The sequence below is a fragment of the Pseudophryne corroboree genome, chromosome 3, assembly GCF_028390025.1.
Source record: "Pseudophryne corroboree isolate aPseCor3 chromosome 3, aPseCor3.hap2, whole genome shotgun sequence".
Lineage (NCBI taxonomy): Eukaryota > Metazoa > Chordata > Amphibia > Anura > Myobatrachidae > Pseudophryne > Pseudophryne corroboree.
Window position 1 is genome coordinate 571017678 of NC_086446.1, and position 22881 is coordinate 571040558.

The following is a 22881-nucleotide window of genomic DNA, read 5'->3' on the forward strand; positions in this document are numbered from 1 at the left end:
AAGCATTTTGGATAAGGGATACTCAACCTGTATATGCCTTCGCAATCACCCACTCAGCACTTGCAGTATTTAAACCATAAATTGAGCTATGCCAAGCAATTTTTATTAGAGAAAAGCCTTAATACTGTATTTTCTGTAATATTGAGCCGTATTCCTCTGCTGCCACATGAGGGCGCCAGTAGAATAGTTATGATGTTAGCAATATTTGTCGTTAGCTATACGTAAATATATGCAATGCACTAAACAGTAATAATATAATAACAACAAGCAAAATAATGTAATTATGGTGAAAATGTAAAACAGATTTTTGTAAAAATGTTATATTAGGTCACAGGATTGTGCTCAGGTGGTCGACACTGACAATGTCACCAGTCATGTGTGCAGGCGTTATAATTTAAGCATGTCGGTAAGTGGCATGTTTAAAGTTTTTATTACCTGCAGGAGTAAGATACGCTAATACCCCCTTTCACACCGCATTCCCGGGTCCAACTAACTAGCTTACAATATAACATTAAATTCTCCAGAGTTTCGCAGATAAGAAGCTGGAGAGTTTGGAGACACTAGCTGTGAGAACTCGCAAAAATGTCAATATAAAACTGGAATCCAAACAGGCTCTGAAGTATATAAAATCTCTGTGTATGAAGATAATATTCTTCTTACTTTAATTAAACCTCAATATTTGTTACTGCCGCTTCTGAAGAAACCTAGTATATTTGGAAATGACAAAAAACTTTAAAAATCAATGAAGATAAATCCAAAATACCTCTCAATAAATGGGATCCGGTCTGAAGATCGACACTGTCTAGGTCGACAATGTTTAGGTCGACCACTATAAGTCGACAGTCACTAGGTCGACAGGGCTGGAAGGGCGACAGGGTTTCTAGGTCAACATGTGCTAGGTCGACAGGTCAAAAGGTCGACATGCGGTTTTCACATTTTTTTTCTTATTTTGAACTTTTTCATACTTAACGATCCTCGTGGACTACGATTGGAACGGTAATCTGTGCCAAGCGAAGCGGTAGCGGAGCGAGGCACCTTGCCCGAAACATGGCGAGTGAAGCGAGCCATGCGAGGGGACATGGTGCACTAATTGGGGTTCCCGGTCACTCTACGAAGAAAACAACACAAAAAACAACAACAAACAACTCATGTCGACCTTTTGACCTGTCGACCTAGCACATGTCGACCTAGAAACCCTGTCACCCTTCCAGCCCTGTTGACCTAGTGACTGTCGACCTATAGTGGTCGACCTAGACACTGTCGATCTAATGACCCACACCCCAATAAATATGTCATCCCATCCTGAGGTGTGTGCGAGCCATGGCGACCAGAGCAAGTATGTGCTACAGCATTCCCACACCCTGTACTGAAGTGCCTCAGGGCCAGCACATAAACACAAGTTGAAGTGAAAAGGGTAGCATCAGACTGGGGCTTGAACGGTATGGTGGGTAAATACAATGGTAGGCATGCATGGAATACCGCCACTGAAGGGACATGAGCAATAACCACAGGGGTTGACTTGAAAGTGCAATGAGCAAGTTCTATGAGTTCACCTGCATACAGTACATCTATATTAAGGAGCAATGCAATACTAAGGAGCAATAAGTAACGAGGTATATTGTACTTGCACCGCAGTAATATCAACTTTAGGACCACTTCCTGATTGTGGGCAGAATGTACTAAATGGAAAATGCAGCCAAAACTCTGAAAACTGATGTTTTGGGGAGTTCTGGACACATTTCCTATTTGTATCAATTCTGGAATGTAAATCTTTACGGAGATTGGGCCCAGTAGGCAACGACATCTATAGATAAACGTTGCCCAGTTGAAGCCTATGGGCTTCTCTTCGCATTTTCCTCTGAGAGGGATCCAATCAGATCTCTCCCATGGTCACCCACGGTGCATTGGCAGGAGGATTCCTAGGTAATAAACTCATCCTTGTATCGTAAAGGACAGCTCATCGGATTCTAATTAATACCGCCAGTACGTACCCATTAAGTGGCGTGAAATACAGTATCACATCCATAATGCAATGCACAGTACATCCTGCCCATAGTGCTTCTGGGATAACCATCTAAACACCATACAGCAGTGTGCCAAGACTCCTTTTATATTGTAGTATACTTTATTTGGTGCACAGGATTGGGACAGACAGGAACCACTGGAATAGACAGGAACCACTTTCCGTATTGGTACACTAGCTTTTGACTGTGGATGTCTGTTATTGCTCAAGGGAACTAATTTTACAAAGACAGTAGTGCCATCTAATATTGTATATTTTATATTGTACAAATTTTTCACAAAATTTCTTTATTCTGTAAATGTGTACATAAAAATGTAAAATGTAAATATTATGAAAAATTATATAATTTATAAAAAGTTATATGAAACAGGAACAACATATAAAGGAATCTAGAGGTAGCTTATCTGTAATGCAGGAGATAAATGGGGAATGGCCAATGCGTTTCATCTATGCAGACTTTATAATTTTTTTTATAACTTTTAAATTTTTGTGTACATATTTACCAACACATTTTGTCAATAAGACTTCATCAAGACACCTTGATGAAGTCTCATTGACAAAACGCTTTGGGTGTGCCTCACTGACCTTCTGTACAAAGTTAAACAAACTCCTAACTTTTTACTCATCCTTGATTTTTTTATTCACTAACATCTTTTATATATTATTTTTATGTATAAATTATAAAAAAAAATTGTCTCAAGATATATGATATACTGCAATTTTAAGACTTATATACTATTATCTATAAAAAAAAATGCACATGATTTTAATTGTATCTTGGCTACCTGATCACTTTTTATAAATATTTTATTTAGTAGTTTTTACTTATTATAGTCAAAGGAGTAACTAAGGGGGGTCAAGCAGGGCATGTGCCCGGGCACTGTGGCAGGCCCAGCAGAGGGGTGTGCCACCGGCCAGCGCATCGTACCTGCTCCGCCCGCCCACCCTTACGTGCAGCAGCAGCTCCCAGCCTCCGTCCCAATATATGTGTTGCTGCTGGGAGGGAGCGTGACCCCGGAAACCAGTGTCACGCTCCCTGAGCACCCCGCTGCTTGGCCAGCCTCAAGCAGTCCCTGCTCCTGGCTTGCAATGAAGAATAGGGCCAGATTAAGGCTTATGGGGGCCCCAGGGCAACATATTTGTAAGGGACCCCACCAATAAATATTGATGCCATCCACCAGTAGCGTAACTAGGGGCTGAGAGCAGGGCACATGCCCTGGGCACCATGGTAGGCCCAGCAAAGGGGGGAGCCACCGGCACCTGCACGGCTCACTCACACCACTGTGACCGCTGCCACCGGAACTCCGTCTGTACTCCCCACTTGCCACAATCGCGGTGCCCCCAAGCCGTCCACCCGCCAGCCCTCCACCATGTCTGCTTGCTGCCTGGAGCATGCTTCCTTTCTAATGAACAGAGCGCCAAACCAGGTGTGGACGTATTGCTGTGCCGGGGCTGCAGTCCAGGTTCCAGGTGTCTGGGAGTCACACATGCCAGCACAGTGTGCTCAGGTGTGGTGCAGTCTACCTGACAGCAGCAGCATCAGCTCCCAACGCATGGGAGAAGAGATGGGGAGTAGACGGTGGAGTCTGGGGAGGAGGGAGCCAGTGGTGGAACATGTTGTGGGAGAGACCACTGACCCCTTCTGTGCCAGGATGGGAGAGAGGTGTCTGTACCTCCCTGGGCTATGCATTCATTTCAGCACGGGACCACGCACACAGTCCCCAACTGCTCCCGGTTCCTAGCTCCTGCCTCCCAGATGGTAAGGGGGAAGGAATGGGAGAGGTGTCACAGTGATAGGATTACAAGAGGGGAGGTGACACACAAGGGGGGAGGTTGACTCACTTACATCAGGCATGGTTCTCAATGACATATAGCTGAAGTTGTGCCGATATGCAAAAAGGGAAGTAAATCTGGACTGGGTAATTATAGACCAGTAAGTCTTACATCTATAGCGGGGAAAGTACTGGAAGGTATTTTAAGGGATTGTATACAGAAGTTCCTTGAAGCCAATAAGGTTATTAACAGGAACCAACATGGATTTGTGAAGGATAGATCATGCCAAACAAACTTATTAGGCTTTTATGAAACAGCTCAAACCTAGATCATGGTAAGGAGGTGGATGAAATCTTAATAGAGTTTGCTAAAGTTTTTGACACAGTACAGCACATGAGACTTAAGTAAAAGCTACAAAAACTGGGGCTGGGAAGCACAATATGCACTTGGGTTAGAAATTGATTGGATAATAGGGAGCAGTGAGTTGTGGTAAATGGTACTTTTTGGAATTGGACTAAAGTACTAAGTGGCATTCCACAAGGGTATGTTACTTGGACCATTATCGTTCAACATTTTCATAAATGATCTAAAAGTAGGTCTTGAGAGCATAGTGTCAATTTTTGCAGACAATACCAAACTGTGTAAGGTTATAAATTTGGAGGGGGATTGTCAGGAATCCGCATTCTCCATTGCATCACTTCCAGTGAACAGGTGTCTCCTGGCTTCAGTCCTCTGTTTTCAGAGTATTCCTGTGAATTGGACCTGTGGAACTACAGGTCCCAGCACTTCCAGTCTTCAGTCTCCTGCAGCTCACTGTGCTCCACCTAACCAGTTCTATCTTTTGGTAACCACTGGTTTCAGCCAGCAGCCTGGAGTACACAGTGATTCTAGTTAAACAGCATTAACTCCCGGTGCACTACTGATCCCAGCCAGCAACCAGCAGTGCATTGCATTAACTGTCTACAGAATTATTCTCTTGGTTAATCACCAGCTCCAGTTAACTCTCAGCTGATCTGGGCACCCAATCCTGGAGGGTGTGTTCTCACAGAGATTCATCCAATCATCACAGAGCAAGGGGTATAAACTCCAGTTCCTGGCTCATTCTCATCGCCTCGGACAACGAGTCACATTTGGTGTGTCAAGTCTCCAGTGGTTCCCCGTGTTCCAGTCTCCAGTGGTTCCCCGTGTTCCAGTCTCCAGTGGTTCCCCGTGTTCCTGTCTCCAGTGGTTCCCCGTATTCCTGTCTCCAGTGGTTCCCCGTGTTCCAGTCTAAAGTGGTTCCCCGTTGTCAGGAATCCGCAGTCTCCATTGCATCACTTCCAGTGAACAGGAGTCTCCTGGCTTCAGTCCTCTGTTTTCAGAGTATTCTCTGTGAATTGGACCTGTGGAACTACAGGTCCCAGCAGTTCCAGTCTTCAGTCTCCTGCAGCCCACAGCTCACTGTGCTCCACCTAACCAGTTCTATCTTTTGGTAACCACTGGTTTCAGCCAGCAGCCTGGAGTACACAGTGCTTCTAGTTAAACAGCATTAACTCCCGGTGCACTACTGGTCCCAGCCAGCAACCAGCAGTGCATAGCATTAACTGTCTACAGTGTTATTCTCCCGGTTAATCACCAGCTCCAGTTAACTCACAGCTGATCTGAACACCCAATCCAGCAGGGTGTGTTCTCATAGAGATCATCCAATCATCACAGACCAAGGTGTTTAAACTCCAGTTCCTGGCTCAGTCTCTTTGCCTTGGACAACACGTCACATTCTGTGAACAGGCGGCTCCTGTTTGCAATCCTCTGTCTACAGAGATATCCTTGTGTATTGGACCTGTGGAACTACAGGTCCCAGCTGTTCCAGTTCCGTTACAGTTTCCAGCTGTTCCAGTTCCGTTCCAGTTTCCAGCTGTTCCAGTGTTCCTGTGGAACTACAAGTTCCAGCAACCACTCCAGCTCTCCTGCGACATTCAGTGTGCAAGTTCCTGTGTTCCAGTCTCCAGTTCCCCTGTGTTCCTGGTTACCTTCCTGGATCCTCCGTGTTCCTGGTTACCTTCCTGAATCCTCCGTGTTCCTGGTTACCTTCCTGGATCCTCCGTGTTCCTGGTTACCTTCCTGGATCCTCCGTGTTCCTGGTTTCCTTCCTGGATCCTCCGTGTTCCTGGTTACCTTCCTGTTCCTCCGTGTTCCTGGTTACCTTCCTACATCTCCGTGGAACTACAAGCATCAGCAACCCCTGCATCTGTATTTGGCTCCACACCTATCTACAACCACAGTGTGCTTCAGCCTCAGCAGTAGAGACTTTCTCCAGGTGCATTCCATCATCTCACCTGTGAAGCAGCTTGCTAGCTGCCTGTGCTTAACGAACTGCACTGTGAACATTCACGTGAGTCTCCTGCATCTGCTACCAGGTTTTAAACCACTCTGGTTTCCACACCAGTGGACTTATCCATCATACTATCATATTACCATTCCTTCCATAGACTCTCAGCTTCCAAGCTGCACCATTTCCATTACATACTTTTTATTGTTTATTCCTGCACGTTATTCTGCTGCCTTATTGTGTGAACTTTTATGTTAATAAATAACATTGCGCACATGCGCGGGAATCCAATCCAGTCTCCTCACTTCTTCCATCCTACCTCCACTGACTCACTAGCGCCCCCTCCGGGGACACAAACCAGACCGAACCTGACACCCGTGTTCCTGTTTCCAGTGGTTCCCCATGGTTCCTCTCATCATTTCATTCCATACATCATTCTGCATTTCTCCTGCTTGCTCCAGACTCCAGCCACAGTTCATCAGCAGTAAGAGACTCTCCTCAGGTGTTATTCATTGCCTAATCTATGCACCTTGGCCCTCATTCCGAGTTGTTCGCTCGGTAATTTTCTTCGCATCGCAGTGATTTTCCGCTAATTGCGCATGCGCAATGTTCGCACTGCGACTGCGCCAAGTAAATTTGCTAAGAAGTTTGGTAATTTACTCACGGCATTACGAGGTTTTTTCTTCGTTCTGGTGATCGTAATGTGATTGACAGGAAGTGGGTGTTTCTGGGCGGAAACTGTCCGTTTTATGGGTGTGTGTGAAAAAACGCTGCCGTTTCTGGGGAAAACGCTGGAGTGGCTGGAGAAACGGGGGAGTGTCTGGGCGAACGCTGGGTGTGTTTGTGATGTCAAACCAGGAACTAAACTGACTGAACTGATCGCAGTGGCAGAGTAAGTGTCGAGCTACTCAGAAACTGCTAAGAAATTTCTATTCGCAATTTTGAGAATCTTTCGTTCGCAATTTTGCTAAGCTAAGATTCACTCCCAGTAGGCGGCGGCTTAGCGTGTGCAATGCTGCTAAAAGCAGCTTGCGAGCGAACAACTCGGAATGACCACCCTTGTTACCAGCATTCCATTCTGTGTATTGCATCCAGCACTTAACAAACATGCTGAGTTAGGACTGTCTCCTGCCTGGGCCTTGCTTGGCTAAAAGAACTTTTATGTTACAGAGACTGTGTGCTTCTTACAAATACCGAAGTTCTGTTTGCATCAATCACAGTTACCAGTGACCTTATACTTTTCAAACCCGTTTGCATTCAGTTATCAGGTTATCTTCATTCCTCATTTGTGTTATCAGCGACTTTGTTTTGCTTGAAACCATTTGCATTCAGTCATCAAGTTATCTTCTATATTTGTGTTGCCAGAGACTTTTGATTATTACCTTGGATTCAGTTACTGCTTATTATTTCATCTGTACTGCCGGTTCTAAGTTATCATCCACTGCTATATCATTTCTCTGTGACTTTTATGTTTATTAAACATTAGCGCATATGCGCAGGACTTTATTCAGTCTCCACGTTTCATACGTCATTCCAACACTGACCCACTAGTGCCCCCTCCGGGAACAGACTAAATCAGAATCTTGACAACCTGACAGTTTTTCCGAGGCCCATGGACCCGGATGGTGGTCAGAGTGTGGGGTCAGGGTCACTCCAGAGTTTTGTGTCACGACTCAATGGCTACGATGCTGCACAACAGCAAGTGATCCTGTGTCTAAAGGGAATTTCTACCCGCTTGGATACCTTGCAGCAATCCCTTCCAACTTCTGTTGTTCCTCCAGTTCCTGTTCAAATCACTCCTGCTTCAGTCATTCCAATTTCCCCTGCACAATACGTTCCTGTGGATGGACCTTGCTCAAGTCAATCCTATGGCACTTCCTTCACAACTAATTCTCCTGAGAGAGCGACTCCCTCTTTTGAAAGTTTCAGGACTCCTCTGTTGTCTGCTGTGAAATCAGAACCAATAAGCACTCTTTATCAGCTATTAGAACAACTTCAAAGTCTTCTATCAAAAATCATTCCGATAATGCTGGAAATCCTGGGTGGTGCTTTAAACACAGTGAAGAGTCCTGCTCAATCTATTGAGACTACTGCGACCTCCGTGTCAAGCTTCCTTAATACTAAAGTCTCTCCTCCTGTGCAAAGAGAGGGAAGATTCCAGAGCTACCCGCGCTCCAAACTCACGGAAGCTGAACGCCGACATCGCAAGCAGCTTCACCTCTGCTTTTACTGTGGGAGTTCTAGTCATCTTATTAAGGACTGTTCCTTCCGCAACTCAAAAGTTGGTGACAGGTCCCAACATCACAGTGTTTTCACCTGCAAACCTTCCAACGTATCCTCTACAGTTTCAAGTTCCTTTACCCCGGACAGGAGTGTCCAAAAAGTCTACGATTGGGGTCCTGTGACAAATAGACCCAATCCCAAGTTCAGAAATCAACAGAGACTATCTGTTACCCATAACTAAAGTAGTTTCTGTGTTTACAGCCCGAGAAGGGGCATCTGTGTCTACAGCCCGAGAAAGGGCATCTGTGTCTACAGCCCGAGAAGGGGCATCTGTGTCTACAGCCCGAGAAGGGGCATCTGTGTCTACAGCCCGAAAAGGGGCATCTGTGTCTATAGCCCGAGAAGGGGCATCTGTGTCTACAGCCCGAGAAGGGGCATCTGCGTCTACAGCCCGAGAAGGGGCATCTGCGTCTACAGCCCGAGAAGGGGCGTCTGTGTCTACAGCCCGAGAAGGGGCGTCTGTGTCTACAGCCCGAGAAGGGGCATCTGTGTCTACAGCCCAAGAAGGGGCATCTGTGTCTACAGCCCCAGGTGGGGCATCTGATGTTGTGACCCCAGAAGGGGTATCTGATGTTCAGTTTCCAGAAGTGGCATCCGGGCATGCAACTCAAAGAAGTGTGTCTGATCTATTAACCCCAGGAGGGGTCTTTGGAGTTTCAGCCTCAAGAGAGGAATCCAGGGCCAAGATCCCAGGAGGAATTCTTAAAGCCACAGATACAGACATGAACTTTTGTTTGCCAACTTCAGAGAGTGCTACCAGCTCAATACCACTCCAAGAGGGATCATCAGAACATCCGGATTCTGTCTATACAGAGTCAAGTGTCAATGGACCTAGCCCAGTTCCAGCCATCGGTCCAAAGTCTCCACTGGTTCCAGCCAGCCTGAGTGGCTCCAATGATGGGCTACCTCCTTCGGTTCCAGCCGATTCCAGCATCCTCGGATCAAATCCGGTCCTATCCGTCAGTCCGAGGACTCCACCAGTTCCAGCCGGTTCAAGCTCTTCCGGACCCAATCCGGTCCCATCCGTCTGTCCGGATCAGTCTCCTTCGGTTCCAGCCGATTCCAGTCTCTTCGGATCAAATCCGGTCCTATTCGTCAGTCCGAAGACTCCTCCGGTTCCAGCCAGTTCAAGCTTTTCTGGACCCAATCCGGTCCCATCCGTCTGTCCAGATCAGCCTCCTTCAGTTCAAGTCAATTCAAGTAGTCCTGTACAAATCCCGGTTCCATCCGTTTGTCCAAAGTTGCCATCTGTCCCTGCCAATTCCAGTTCCTCTGAACCCGGTGTGGTTCTCTCCAGTGTTTCAAGTAAGCAACTCCTGTCGCTATGTCCAGAGTCTACAGTTCTTGCAGATATTGCAGTTGCCTCAACCCAGATGGAGGCTCTAAGCATCTCGCCCCAAGATGAAGCTTCTAGCGTTCAGTCAACCTCAGCTGAGAATTCCCGTCAGTCAATCCAGAAGATGACGTCCTCTCTCCATCCTAGAGCATTTCAAGTTGATTCTACTCCTGCTTCTGAATGCTTATTCCAGTTCTCTACTCTCAAGTGTCCTATATGGTCTTCCGAGACTTCAACTGACATTCAGCCTTCCAAGTGTCCACTAGATACACAAGCTCCAGTCTACTTTGATGGTGACTATGCTCAGTTCCATGCCAATACCTCGCTTTTACTGAGTCAGAATCTTCAGTGAGTATTACTCCAGCCAATGCAATCAGATACTTCCTCCTGTTCTTCAAAGGTAGAGCACTGGACTGGGCGAATCCTCTCATTGAATCTAAAGATCCACTACTGAGTGATCTTCCCGCCTTCTGCAAAGCAGTAAAACAGGAGTTTGCTCCAAAAGTAATGCATTCAAAGTCATCTGGGCATTGTGGCCAATTTGTCAACAGTCTGTCTACTGCTAAATTCTCTCCAACATCTCTGTCTGTGCAAAATCAGGATACATTAGACCAAGTTATTAAAGATTTCCAAGCTGCAAATTCAAGTCAAGGTTCTCAGACTTTAGATTTGAAAGTTGCATATACTTCTGTGTCTCCATCCTACAGCAACACTTCTGAAAGTATTAACTCCCCGGATTCAACATCTGCTCAGTCTTCTAAACAGTCTTCCAGTTCTCAGTTTTTCGACTCAACTCTTTCCAAACATGATCAGGTTCTCTTGAATCAGTGTATCAGAGTGTCACACCCCGCGGGCAGCGGCGGCCACGCTTGCCTCTGCGGGTGTCCTGGATGGCCTGGCGTCTCTCCCCTCCGGCAGCCTCGGGGGTCCGGCGTCGGGTCAGCGGGTCTCTCCGGCGGCTCCCGGAGCGAGGGCGCCGCCATGCTGCTCTAGATTAGGTAGGCGGAGCGGGGCTGACGTCATCTGCCCGCTCCGCCAATCAGACTAAGGCGGGAGGTTCAAAGCCAGACGCCGAGCAGGGAGCCGGCGCCTGTGTATCATCATTCTGCTTGTCAGAAGCAGTGATCTCCAGAGCTCCCTTGTTCCTGTTTCCGCTGTGCTTTCCAGTATACCAGTGTCTTCAGTGTCTCCAGTGTCTCCAGTGTCTCCAGTGTCCCCAGTGTCTCCAGTGTCTCAGTGTTTCCTCACGCCTCCAAGCGCCCGAGCGCCATCACGCACCTCCATGCCTCCAAGCGCCCGAGCGCCATCACGCACCTCCGTGCCTCCAAGCGCCCGAGCGCCATCACGCACTTCCGTGCCTCCAAGCGCCCGAGCGCCATCACGCACCTCCGTGCCTCCAAGCGCCCGAGCGCCATCACGCACTTCCGTGCCTCCAAGCGCCCGAGCGCCATAACGCACCTCCGTGCCTCCAAGCGCCCGAGCGCCATCACGCACCTCCGTGCCTCCAAGCGCCCGAGCGCCATCACGCACCTCCGTGCCACCAAGGCGCCCGAGCGCCATCAAGCATCTCCGTGCCTCCAAGCGCCCGAGCGCCATCTCGCACCTTCGTGCCTCCAAGCGCCCGAGCGCCATCACGCACCTCCGTGCCACCAAGGCGCCTGAGCGCCATCAGCACCTCAGTGCCTCGGCACCTCAGTACCTCAGTGCCTCAGAACCTCAGCACTCCGGCACCTTAGTACCACAGAACCTCAGCACCTCAGTACCTCGGTGTCTCAGCACCTCAGTGCCTTCAGTACCTCAATAATACCAGCACCTCTGTACCTCAGCACTTAGCACTTTTACTAGTCTTGTTTTTCAGGAGACCTTCATCATTCCTCCGTGCTTCCTGCTTACCGTCTTCATCCTGTATGAAGAAGACCTACATCCGGCCATCTCTATTGTGACCCAGTAGCGGTTCCTCTTCCCTGTTACCGGAAGAAGCCCAGAGTCCACAACACCCTTCGACCAGGTCAGTGATAGTATACACAGGCGCCATGGACCCGGGGAATCGGAACCCAGAAGCAAGTGCCATCCAAGATCTGGTTTCCCGTGTTCAGAGTCAGGAAGCGGCGCAAAACCAGGTGATGCGGTATCTCCCAGAACTATCCGGCAGGTTGGATCAAATTCAGGTTTCCCTGGCTTCAGTAGTTCCAGTTCCAGCTCCAGTACCCTCTCCGGTAGTCGTTCCTGTTAATGCTCACGCAGTGTCCTGTACCAGGTCACGCCTTCAGCTTCCCACTCCCTCTCGCTACAACGGCAACCCGAAGAATTGCCGTGGTTTTCTTAACCAGTGCGAGGTGCAGTTTGAACTCCTCGCACACAATTTTCCCACGGATCGATCCAAAGTAGCATACATTATTTCCTTGCTTGAGGGTTCAGCGTTGGAATGGGTGTCTCCTTTATGGGAGCGATCTGATCCTTTGGTTTCCAACTACACTAATTTCATCTCATCTTTCCGCAGGATCTTTGATGAGCCTGGCAGAACGGCCGCTGCCTCTTCAGATCTTCTCAGAGTTCGACAAGGCTCTCGTTCAGTGGGTCAGTATGTGATTCATTTTCAGACCATAGCTTCCGAATTGCGCTGGGATAATGATGCCTTACGGGCCGCTTTCTGGAACGGGCTGTCCGACCGTCTTAAAGACGAATTGATTACAAGAGATTTGCCAGATTATTTGGAACAGTTGATCTCGCTCTGTGTGAAAGTGGATCTCCGCATGCAGGAACGAGTTGGCGAACGTTCTCGGTCTGATCGGTGCAGATTCCGGGCTCCTCCATCTAAACCATCGGTTACGACAGCTCCAGACGAACCCATGCAGATTAATCGGTCTCGACTGTCTCCAGAGGAGCGACAGCGTCGGCGTGAGAACAAACTTTGCCTCTACTGTGGAGCCGCGGATCACTTCCTCAAGTCTTGCAAAGCTCGCCCGGGAAACGGGCAATCCTAGCCTGTTCCGGGGAAGTCAAGCTGGGTGTGGTTTCTCAATCTTCTCCAGAAGTGGACTGTTTACTCTCAGTATCTTTGTCTACTAAAACAAAAGTCAAGACCGTTATGGCTCTTTTGGATTCAGGTGCTGCTGGGAATTTTATTTCTCTTTCCTGTGCCCAGAGTTTGGGTTTGAAATTACAGTTGGTCGAGCGACCTATTACTATTACAGCCATTAACGGGGTTCAAATTCCTAACGCCTTGATTACGAGTCAGTCTGAGTCAATTCAGCTACAAGTGGGAGCTTTACATCATGAACAACTGAAGTTTCTAGTTATTCAGGAAATGTCTCATGATCTCGTTTTGGGTCTTCCCTGGCTCAGGCTACACAACCCTCATGTCGACTGGGGGTCGACACAAATAATTTCTTGGAGTCCTTTCTGCCGATTGAATTGTCTTACTCCTGTCGTTCCACTCCGTGCATCGGCCAAGTTGGACGTGGAGTTAGTTCCTGAGGCTTATCGAGAGTTTTTGGATGTCTTCTCGGAACAGGCGGCTGATAAATTACCTCCGCATAGGGCTTGGGACTGTCCCATTGAGCTTATTCCTGGGAAAATACCGCCCCGAGGTCGCACTTATCCTTTGTCGGTTCCAGAGACACAAGCTATGTCTGAGTACATTAAGTCGAATTTGCAGAAGGGCTTCATCCGTCCCTCCACTTCTCCAGCGGGAGCTTGCTTCTTCTTTGTAAAGAAAAAAGATGGAGGGCTGAGACCATGCATTGACTATCGTGGTTTAAATGAAGTCACCATTAAAAACAAGTATCCTCTGCCGCTCATCACAGAGCTTTTCGATAGAGTGCGTGGAGCTCGAGTATTTACTAAGCTTGACTTAAGAAGAGCATACAACTTGATACGTATTCGTCAAGGAGATGAGTGGAAGACGGCTTTCAATACGAGAGACGGGCATTATGAGTACCTGGTAATGCCATTTGGCCTCAGCAACGCCCCCGCTGTCTTTCAAGGATTCATTAATGAAGTCTTTCGGGATATGTTGTATCTGAATGTAGTAGTCTATTTGGATGACATTTTGATTTTTTCAAAGAATCTTTCTGAGCACCGACTACAGGTTAAGGAAGTACTCCTTCGGTTGCGCAAGAATCATCTTTATGGCAAGATCTCCAAGTGCACCTTTGAGGTTCCTTCTATTTCATTTTTGGGCTACATTATTTCTGGAACTGAATTGCGTATGGATCCGGAGAAACTTTCGGCCATCCGGGATTGGACTCAACCTCTTTCCTTTAAAAGCAGTGCAACGATTTCTAGGATTCGCAAATTATTATCGGAAATTTATAAGAGGTTTCTCTACCATCGTGGCACCTATTACGGCTCTGACTAAAAAAGGGGCTGACCCAAGCAATTGGCCTTCTGAAGCAGTAGCAGCGTTCAAACAGTTGAAGACCGCCTTTATATCTGCTCCCGTACTTCAGCAGCCAGATTTCCTAAAACCATTCTTTTTGGAGGTTGATGCTTCCACGGTTGGCATAGGTGCTGTACTCTCGCAATACGCCTCAGATGGGAGTTGCATCCGTGTGGGTTTCATTCTCGCAAGTTCTCCCCTGCTGAACTAAATTACACCATCGGAGACAAAGAGCTACTGGCAATTAAATCTGCGTTGGAAGAATGGAGGTATCTTCTGGAGGGTGCTAAACACTTAATTACAATTTTTACGGACCACAAGAATTTACTGTATCTAAAGACGGCCCAATGTTTGAACCCCCGTCAGGCAAGATGGGCGCTCTTCTTTACCAGATTTTCCTTTATCATCAAGTATCGGGCTGGAACTCTAAATACCAAGGCGGATGCCCTATCCCGTTCAGTGATGGCTTCCGATGAGGAGAATACGATGGGGAAGGCATTAATCCTCAGTCCCATCTCTATTTCTGCAGCTCCCACTAGGTTGGGTCCTCCTCCTGGAAGAATGTCGGTACCAGTTAAATTTTGACCGAAACTGTTGCAGTGGGCACACACTTCTAAGTTTTCTGGTCATCCGGGAGTTCAGAAAATGTGGGAATTTCTGCGAAGATCATACTGCTGGGACACTATGAAAAAAGATGTTCAAGAGTATGTCAATTCGTGTCCTCAATGTGCTCAGCACAAAACTCCACATCTGCCGCCTGCGGGTTTGTTGCATCCTTTATCCATTCCTAAAAGGCCTTGGACTCATATCTCGATGGACTTTGTTACTGAATTACCGCTCTCTAAGGGTCATAACACCATTTGGGTGATCATTGACCGATTCTCTAAGATGGCACATTTTATTCCGTTGACCGGATTACCCTCCGCTTCCAAGTTGGCCCTGTTATTTATCCAAGAGCATTTCCGCCTGCACGGGTTACCTCTGGAAATAGTCTCAGATCGGGGAGTACAGTTTACAGCGAGATTCTGGAGAGCCCTCTGTTCAACTCTACAAATTAAGCTCAAATTCTCTTCTGCTTACCATCCACAGACTAATGGGCAAACTGAACGCGTCAATCAGGATCTAGAGACTTTTCTCCGTATTTACCTTTCCCCTTCTCAAGATAACTGGGTGGAGTTGTTGCCGTGGGCTGAGTTTGCCCACAACCATCTTTATCATTCTTCTACTGGTGAGTCTCCATTCTTTATTAATTATGGATTTCATCCCCAAGTTCCGGAGTTGCCCATTTGTCCTCCAGAAGAAGTTCCTGCTGCAGCCTCAACTCTCCGACATTTCACTCAAATTTGGAGCCGAGTTCATGCCAATCTTAAGAGGGTTTCCGGTCGCTATAAATTCTTTGCGGATAGGAAACGACGAGCAGCTCCTCAATATAAGGTTGGTGACAAGGTATGGCTCTCTACCCGCAATCTTCGTTTGAAAGTACCCACCATGAAATTTGCCCCAAGGTTCATTGGTCCTTTCTCAGTGCGGCAAGTCTTGAACCCGGTCGTTTGAAAATTGGAGTTGCCTTCCCACCTTCGAATTCCAAACTCCTTCCACGTCTCTCTCCGCCGCCCCCTCATTCTAAATCGGTTCCACTCAGCATCTCCTAGGCCAACTACTACAGTGTCTGAAGCTGGGACAGAATTTGAAATCAAAGCTATTCTTGACTCTCGTTATTTTCATAAAAAATTACAGTACTTGGTAGAGTGGAAAGGTTATGGTCCTGAAGAGAGAAGTTGGATCAATGCTACTGAGGTAATGGCTCCCTGACTGGTTCGAATCTTCCATTCCAGACATCCAACTAAACCCGGAAAGTGTCCAGGGGCCACTCCTGGAGGAGGGGGTACTGTCACACCCCGGATTCAACATCTGCTCAGTCTTCTGATCAGTCTTCCAGTTCTCAGTTTTTCGACTCAACTCTTTCCAAACATGATCAGGTTCTGTTGAATCAGTGTATCAGAGTGTCACACCCCGCGGGCAGCGGCGGCCGCGCTTGCCTCTGCGGGTGTCCTGGATGGCCTGGCGTCTCTCCCCTCCGGCGGCCTCGGGGGTCCGGCGTCGGGTCGGCGGGTCTCTCCGGCGGCTCCCGGAGCGAGGGCGCCGCCATGCTGCTCTAGATTAGGTAGGCGGAGCGGGGCTGACGTCATCTGCAGGGAGCCGGCGCCTGTGTATCATCATTCTGCTTGTCAGAAGCAGTGATCTCCAGAGCTCCCTTGTTCCTGTTTCCGCTGTGCTTTCCAGTATACCAGTGTCTCCAGTGTCTCCAGTGTCTCCAGTGTCCCCAGTGTCCCCAGTGTCTCCAGTGTCTCAGTGTTTCCTCACGCCTCCAAGCGCCCGAGCGCCATCACGCACCTCCGTGCCTCCAAGCGCCCGAGCGCCATCACGCACCTCCGTGCCTCCAAGCGCCCGAGCGCCATCACGCACCTCCGTGCCTCCAAGCGCCCGAGCGCCATCACGCACCTCCGTGCCACCAAGGCGCCCGAGCACCATCAAGCACCTCCGTGCCTCCAAGCGCCCGAGCGCCATCTCGCACCTTCGTGCCTCCAAGCGCCCGAGCGCCATCACGCACCTCCGTGCCACCAAGGCGCCTAAGCGCCATCAGCACCTCAGTGCCTCGGCACCTCAGTACCTCAGTGCCTCAGAACCTCAGCACTCCGGCACCTTAGTACCACAGAACCTCAGCACCTCAGTACCTCGGTGTCTCAGCACCTCAGTGCCTTCAGTACCTCAATAATACCAGCACCTCTGTACCTCAGCACTTAGCACTTTTACTAGTCTTGTTTTTCAGGAGACCTTCATCATTCCTCCGTGCTTCCTGCTTACCGTCTTCATCCTGTATGAAGAAGACCTACATCCGGCCATCTCTATTGCGACCCAGTAGCGGTTTCTCTTCCCTGTCACCGGAAGAAGCCCCGAGTCCACAACACCCTTCAACCAGGTCAGTGATACAGAGATTTCAAGAATTACAGGAATTGGAGAGCTCCAGAACCAGTTCAAAGTCTACCATCTGTTGACGTAAGTGTTGGCTATGCTGCCGTTAACCCTAGTCCTGGTGTCTCATATAGCTTCAAATTCACTGGTCCACAGGTTGTCTCAGATTCTATTGTTCCTAAACAAAAGGCTCCCATGACCACACTAGACCTGGACTCTGACTCTGAAAGTGAGTTTGTTGATGACGACTCAAGTTACTTTATGGGGGGTTCTATCCTTCCGAGCTATGCCTTCTCCCAGGAAGTAAATTCTGTCTCAAATGACCATGAATGGTCTACTTGTTCTGAAGATGAAAGTTGGGAAGACTTTTGAGGACCTCTGCTTTTGTGTATTCCTAAGTTCTTTTTCAAGGATCCTCCAAGTTCCAGCGTGGGTGTTCGGTGCCCACCCATAAAAGGGGGGGTACTGTCAGGAATCCACATTCTCCATTGCATCACTTCCAGTGAACAGGCGTCTCCTGGCTTCAGTCCTCTGTTTTCAGAGTATTCCTGTGAATTGGACCTGTGGAACTACAGGTCCCAGCATTTCCAGTCTTCAGTCTCCTGCAGCTCACTGTGCTCCACCTAACCAGTTCTATCTTTTGGTAACCACTGGTTTCAGCCAGCAGCCTGGAGTACACAGTGATTCTAGTTAAACAGCATTAACTCCCGAGGCACTACTGATCCCAGCCAGCAACCAGCAGTGCATTGCATTAACTGTCTACAGAATTATTCTCTCGGTTAATCACCAGCTCCAGTTAACTCTCAGCTGATCTGGGCACCCAATCCTGGAGGGTGTGTTCTCACAGAGATTCATCCAATCATCACAGAGCAAGGGGTATAAACTCCAGTTCCTGGCTCATTCTCCTCGCCACGGACAACGAGTCACATTTGGTGTGTCAAGTCTCCAGTGGTTCCCCGTGTTCCAGTCTCCAGTGGTTCCCCGTGTTCCAGTCTCCAGTGGTTCCCCGTGTTCCAGTCTCCAGTGGTTCCCCGTGTTCCTGTCTCCAGTGGTTGCCCGTGTTCCTGTCTCCAGTGGTTCCCCATGGTTCCTCTCATCATTTCATTCCATACATCATTCTGCATTTCTCCTGCTTGCTCCAGACTCCAGCCACAGTTCATCAGCAGTAAGAGACTCTCCTCAGGTGTTATTCATTGCCTAATCTATGCACCTTGTTACCAGCATTCCATTCTGTGTATTGCATCCAGCACTTAACAAACATGCTGAGTTAGGACTGTCTCCTGCCTGGGCCTTGCTTGGCTAAAAGAACTTTTATGTTACAGAGACTGTGTGCTTCTTACAAATACCGAAGTTCTGTTTGCATCAATCACAGTTACCAGTGACCTTATACTTTTCAAACCCGTTTGCATTCAGTTATCAGGTTATCTTCATTCCTCATTTGTGTTATCAGAGACTTTGTTTTGCTTGAAACCATTTGCATTCAGTCATCAAGTTATCTTCTATATTTGTGTTGCCAGAGACTTTTGATTATTACCTTGGATTCAGTTACTGCTTATTATTTCATCTGTACTGCCGGTTCTAAGTTATCATCCACTGCTATATCATTTCTCTGTGACTTTTATGTTTATTAAACATTAGCGCATATGCGCAGGACTAAATCAGAATCCTGACAACCTGACAGGGATGACTTATTTAAACTGGAAGCATGGACAGCAAAATGGGGAATGAGGTTCAATACAGACAAGTGTAAGGTAATACACTTTGGTAGCAAGAACAAAAATACCACCTACATACTAAATGGGGTAAAATTAGGGGATTCTGTACTGGAAAAAGATTTAAGTGTTCACATAGATAACAAACTTAGTTGTAGTACCCACAATAGAATTGCAGCAAAGAGGGCAAACAAGGTATTAGAATGCATAAAGCGGGGAATTGATGCAAGGGATGAATGTGTTATACTCCCATTATATAAATCCCTAGTGAGGCCACATCTCGAGTACTGTGCACAATTTTGGGCACCATACTTCAAAAAGGATATCCTGGAACTAGAAAAGGTTCAGAGACGGGTGACCAAATTGATTAAGGCAGGGGTGGGGAACCTTTTTTCTACGACGGGCCATTTGGATATTTATAAAATCCTTCGGGGGCCATACAAAAATTATCAACTTAAAAATTAGCCTGCCCCCAGTAGATATGCCCCCTTTACATATGCCCCCAGTCACTTGTTATGCCCCATTAGATATGCCTCCAGTCAGTTGTTATGCCCCATTATATATGACCCCAGTCAGTTGTTATGCCCCATTAGATGTGCCCCCGAGTAGCGCTGCTTACACACACACACACACAAACATTAAAAGAAAAAAAAACACATTACTCACCAGCCAAGCTCCTGCTTCTGGACCGCTGCCCTCTACCTGGCCGCCTGCTCCACGGAACTAAGGGAGAGACGTCATGATGTCTCTCCCATAGCGCCGCACATGTACACTGCCTGAGCCGGAAGCCGGAGCTGAGGGGTGGTAACAAAATCTCAGTGGGCGCCCGGCATCTCCCTTGGTTAGGTGAGCCTGGCCGGGCCGGATCAAGTGACTTCGCGGGCCTTATACGGCCTGTGGGCCTGAGGTTCCCCATCCCTGGATTAAGGGGATGGAGACGCTAGAATACGAGGAAAGGCTTGCTAGGCTAGGCACTGGAAAAGAGGAGATTAAGAGGGGACATGATTAAAATTTACAAATATATAAGGGGTCAATACACAGAGCTTGCAGAGGATTCGTTTTTTGTAAGATCAACACAAAGGACACGTGGACATCCGCTTAGGTTAGAGGAGAGGAGATTTCGCACACAGAAACGGAAAGGTTTCTTCACAGTAAGGACAATATGTATTTGGAATTCCCTGCCTGAGAGAGTAGTAATGGCGGACTCTGTCATTACTTTTAAGAATGGGCTACATAAATTCCCAATGGCTAAGGATATAAAGGGTTATGGTGGGTAGATCATGCACTCTAGTTAAAAAAAAAAAAAAAAAAAGAGGAATAAACAGAACAGCCGACATTCACAACAGATAAAATTAGTCCTAATATGCAGAGAGACGACACCGGTGGAGATGATGGTGTACTGAGAGACGACACAGGGGGTAGGTGATGGTGTGCTAAGAGACATTACAGGGTGAGGTGATGGTGTGCCGAGTGATGATGCAGGGTGGGAGATGATGTGCAGAAAGACGACGCAGGGGTAGGTGATGGCTTGTTGAGTGATGATGCAGGGTGGGAGATTATGTGCAGAGAGACGACGCAGGCGGAGGTGATGGCGTGTTGAGTGACAACGTAGGGTGGGAGGTGATAGTGCACTGAGGGATGACACATGGTGGGAGATGATGTTCTGATAGACAATACATGGGGGAAGGTGATGGTGTGCTGAGAGACGTCGCAAGAGGAGGTGATGGTGTGGCTGAGAGATGATGCAGGGGGAGGTGATGGTGTAACTGAGAGACAACACAAGGAAAAGAAGATAGTGTGCCTGAGAGACGAAGAGGGCAGTATGTGACACATTTGCTTTAGAGGATATATTTCTTCAGCGGTTCCATATTGCAAGAAACCATCATACAGGCAAGGTGTATGTTGAAGTGAAAAGAATGTTCCCAGTGTGACATGAAACAGGTGGCATCCAGCAGTGTATATCCTCCAAACAGCAATGGTGAGGAGTCCTTTGGGGACTGATGTATATATACCCCTCAGGTATTGCATCACTGATGTGAGTACATTACATTTATGGTCCCTTATACTGTTTGATATACTGTTGCTATACTTATGTTTTACTAATGCCTTCGCTTAAAACTGATGTTATGGTTTGTTACCATTTATGCGATTATTAAGTAGTCACATTGTAACGATAGTATGGTACACACCCTACGGAATTGTTGCCATATTTTGGACAGCATTAGAAGTTGACTTTGTATCATGTCCTTACTATACAAGTGGGTTCTTTTATGCAATATGGCTGTAATAATAGAGTGGTTTGAACTGATCTATTGTAAGCTTAATTACTATGTTAATAATATTGTGAACCATAGTGTTCTCATTTTAGTACGTCTGAGTAAAAATATCAATAGTTGATCTATTATGTCATTCCGTGTATTTCCTGTTATAGGCATTTCTACAGCAACTTGTTTTGAACTATACTTTGTTCTATATGCTTCAAAGTAGATGTACTGGTATGTATCATTTAATATGTATGTATCACGTAATATGTACTATTCTGTTTAACATCACCCTACCCCCATTATTCCTCTTTTTTCTGTAATTTATTTCTTTTTTCTGTAGTCTATTTAATCTCTGTAACCTGCCTGTTACATTATGACTAATTATTAATGTCAAGTAATTTTTACTTGATTATCCTCTTCTTCCGCGTTTAAACGATTGGTCTCATTTTTAATTATATGATCTTTTAGATATTCCATTTGTTGGACACTTATATTATATAGACCACATTTGAGATCTACGATAGAAATATTTTATTCTATGTATTGGTATGTATGTACAGTTTGGTATCATATACTATCCACATGTCGGGTTAAATTATACTGACCTTCTATTTACCATCCTGATACTAGACCCCTGATGAAGTCTTATGGACGAAACGCATTGGACTGTTATCAGCAGATTTAATAGACTTCTGAAAAAAGACTGAACCAGAAGTGACATCCTCCACAATCAAATATTATCAGTACAACTGTTTTAATAATGTCAAAGATTCTAATGTAATCTTAATATGTAATATTGATGACACACAGACTGTCATTCATATTTTTATGTTTATACATTGTTCATTGTGTGAATACATTTTTATTATCTAAATGGTTGTGATTAACTCCTAAAAAGTTAGGCGGTTGGAGATATATACATACCAATCATTCCTTAGCTCCCTTGGGAACCTTTCACAATTGCATTTCTTACACTGTACCCCATCTATGAATTTTTTTTTGTCTTCATACAGTAGTTCATAAGCAGTCCCTAGAAGTATATTTTATATACATATAGTAATTTTTGGCTTGAGGAGCCTTCACACTACATGAGCTGAGTGTCAAGTGTCTGGTTTTTCCTTAATTTCTTCTCTCCCTGATGTCACATTGAGAAAATACCCAACTCAGTTACTTTCCAGGTGACTAAGCTTTAAAATACTGAAAACACAATGCAAATGTATCCAGTAGTTTTTGTGTGATTCCAGAATGAACAGTAAGAATAACATATATTCCGAAAAAATCTATATTTTTTGTCTCCCTAGTTCATACAGTCCCAAGTAGTACATTTATAAAAAATATATATATATTCTATGTACAGATACAACCATTACAACATAATTTTAAGTATAGATATCCGTAACAGCTAATATCTTTCTGAGATCCCTTACACACATTTGTATATACTCTTATTCCTCTGTATACATGGGAACCATTAATCCTCAAGTTTTACACTCAACTTTAGGGACCGTTTAGCACCCTCTTATATAAACATATGGATTAATCTTAATACAATATAGCACATACATTCAACCCACACATAGACAATCATGTCAACACATTAGAAATACCTACAGGTATAGCACTCAAGTATCATCTGATTATTAACCTCGAAGGAGGTTGGACTTCTCATTGTGATAGCTGCTGCCAAATACAGAGGGACGACAACCCCGCAATGACTATTTAAGTACTTGGAAGATTTCAATTAGCTTAATTGGTCCAATAATTACATGTCATTTTTGGGATTAAAAAAAAATGGCTGCACATTACCCTAAAACCAAGTTTTGTGTTA

General features: G+C 46.4%; 1 long non-coding RNA gene across 1 annotated transcript in view; it reads left to right on the forward strand.

Moving 5' to 3' along the window:
• The window catches only part of LOC135058030 (uncharacterized), a 95093-nt gene extending 73245 nt beyond the window's left edge, over positions 1–21848 (forward strand). The window contains exons 3-4 of the long non-coding RNA XR_010244545.1: positions 21221–21284; positions 21684–21848. This is a non-coding gene — a long non-coding RNA (uncharacterized LOC135058030). The remainder of the gene's footprint in view (positions 1–21220; positions 21285–21683) is intronic.
• Positions 21849–22881: the final 1033 nt, after the last annotated feature.